The 2,358-nt window shown below is 44.0% G+C and overlaps 1 pseudogene; it reads left to right on the forward strand.

Moving 5' to 3' along the window:
* Positions 1-1,474: 1,474 nt before the first annotated feature.
* On the forward strand, positions 1,475-1,903 carry LOC102870393 (annotated as a pseudogene).
* The last annotated feature ends 455 nt before the right edge of the window (positions 1,904-2,358 follow it).

Consider the following 2,358-nt stretch of genomic DNA (forward strand, 5'->3'; position numbering starts at 1 on the left):
AAGGCCTCAAACCTGTTCCTGAGATGATTCTGAAATTCAGGTGGTATGAAATCAAAGTCATATTTTGGCTCCTGTGTATTTGGTTTAATTTTCCTCAGCTTCAGCTTGAACTTGCATATGAGTAATCGATGGTCTGTTCCACAATCAGCCCCTGGCCTAGTTTTCACATCTGATATTGAGCTTCTCCAGCGGTTCCTTCCACAGATGTAGTCGATCTGATTCCTATGTGTACCATCAGGTGAAGTCCATGTGTATAACCTGCGTTTGTGTCTCTTATAAAATGTATTTGCAATAAAATGTATTTGCAATGAAAGTGTAACTAGATGATGAAAAACAAAATGCAAGGACAAAAAGAGCTAGGATTGAACAACTTCCTTTAGCAGACTTGATCAGTGTGCAGAGCTGGTCCTGGGCTACAAGAATTAGGATAGGCTGGAAGTTTCATTTTATTAGGAAGCTCTGGTGGTTTAGTTATCCAGAATTGTGCTACCAATATAAAGGCATGGATTGACAATCTCTTCCCATGTGATTAACTGCCTCTGTAAACCCACTGGAGGGTCAACTATGTGTCTGTTCTAACTCAATGGTATATAACAACAACAGTAGTTTTATTTGACATGTGCAGAAAAATCCCCTCAGTCTCCAATATTCTCCCTTCCCTGTCTAGCAAAGTGCTGCCTCTTTGTAATCTTTGAACCACAACTGAAAGGCTATCAGAGTTTCTAATGAACTTTTTGTCTCCAGAAAGTCCTTATGAAAGGGTTACAAATTACTCAGAAGATACTTCCAGCTTCCTCTGCCTGTAATACAATATATAAATAAATGAGCTCAGCCAGGCAAGACAAGTAGATAGAAATGGAAGAGAGTCTTGAGACACATGAGTTCCATGTTGAAGAGGACTTAGAGTCTCCTCATTGTACATCTACCACCTTTCAGTCAAATTTTCATGGCATGATGGCTAACAGGTTGTTACAACACTAGAAGCTATGCCTTTGGTATTTTAAATACCAGCAGAGTTATCCATAGTGTACAAGTTTCCACAGAGCTTCAGAGTAAGACAGACAATGAAGAAATGCCTTTTGATCCACTTTTGGAAATTAGTCCATTAAAATCCTGTATATAATAACAGAATATTGCCTGATGTCGTGTGGGGAGATGAGGTTTCCAGGTTGCGAATCACTATACAATAGTCACAATAATGAACTCAAATATATCAACGGTCATGAGGATGGCACAGGACTGGACGATGTTTTACTCAGTAATTCATAGGGTTTTCTCTGCAACAGCTAACAACAACAAGTTGTGCATACTGGCTAAGGATAGAAAGTGAAACAACTGACTTGGAGACTAGTAGATTCAGATAGAAGGCCCTGAAAAGACAGAGTGTGCAGTGATATAGTGGCAAATGCTTAAGCACAATTTAAAATATTGATGATAGGCAGGAGGGAGCAAAGCAGCGCCAGCAGCCAGCGAGATGCAGCACTGAGCCTTCCTCCTCGCCCTCCTCGCCCTACTGGCGCTCACTTCCGCGGCAGCCAAAAAGAAAGTTAAAGTAAAGAAGGGCGGTCCGGGGAGCGAATGCGCGGAGTGGGCCTGGGGGCCCTGTACCCCCAGCAGCAAGGACTGCGGAGTGGGTTTCCGTGAGGGCACCTGCGGAACCCAGACCCAGCGCATCCGGTGCCGGGTGCCATGCAACTAGAAGAAGGAGTTTGGAGCCGACTGCAAGTACAAGTTTGAGAGTTGGGGCGCGTGTGACGGAGGCACTGGCACCAAAGCCCGCCAGGGCACACTGAAGAAGGCGCGGTACAATGCCCAGTGCCAGGAGACCATCCTCATGATGAAGCCCTGCACTCCCAAGACCAAAACCAAGACCAAAGCCAAGAAAGGGAAGGGAAAGGACTAGAGGCCTGAATGCCAGGGAGCCTGGCTTCACCCTCCTGCAGGCCCAAGATATAACCCACCAGTGCCTTTTTTCTACACTAGCTTTATCAATCACGCTCTGCCTCTCCTCCTCACTACCCCATATACATCCCCTCACCCCAAGCACCCAGATTGGGGAGTGTCCCTGGATTCTGGGAAGTTTCAGCCTCCTCCCAAAAATATTTGATTCCCACTTGCCCTCCCCACTCTGTGTTCTTTCCCACAATGACACCATGACTAAGAAACAAAATAAACCACCTTTTTTCACCCCCCCAAAAAAATATTGATGATAATACTTTATAATGCCCTTAATTTGTAGGATTTACCGGTTTCTGTGATGAAAATACTCCTAGCATAGCCAATATGAATTACAATAGACTACTGTAGTTAATTATTCTACAATGTTTGATCAACATCTTGTATATTTCCTTTTTCTTC

Source organism: Elephantulus edwardii, unplaced genomic scaffold, assembly GCF_000299155.1.
Source record: "Elephantulus edwardii isolate Elephantulus edwardi_28Jun2011 unplaced genomic scaffold, EleEdw1.0 scaffold00070, whole genome shotgun sequence".
Taxonomy (NCBI): Eukaryota; Metazoa; Chordata; class Mammalia; order Macroscelidea; family Macroscelididae; genus Elephantulus; species Elephantulus edwardii.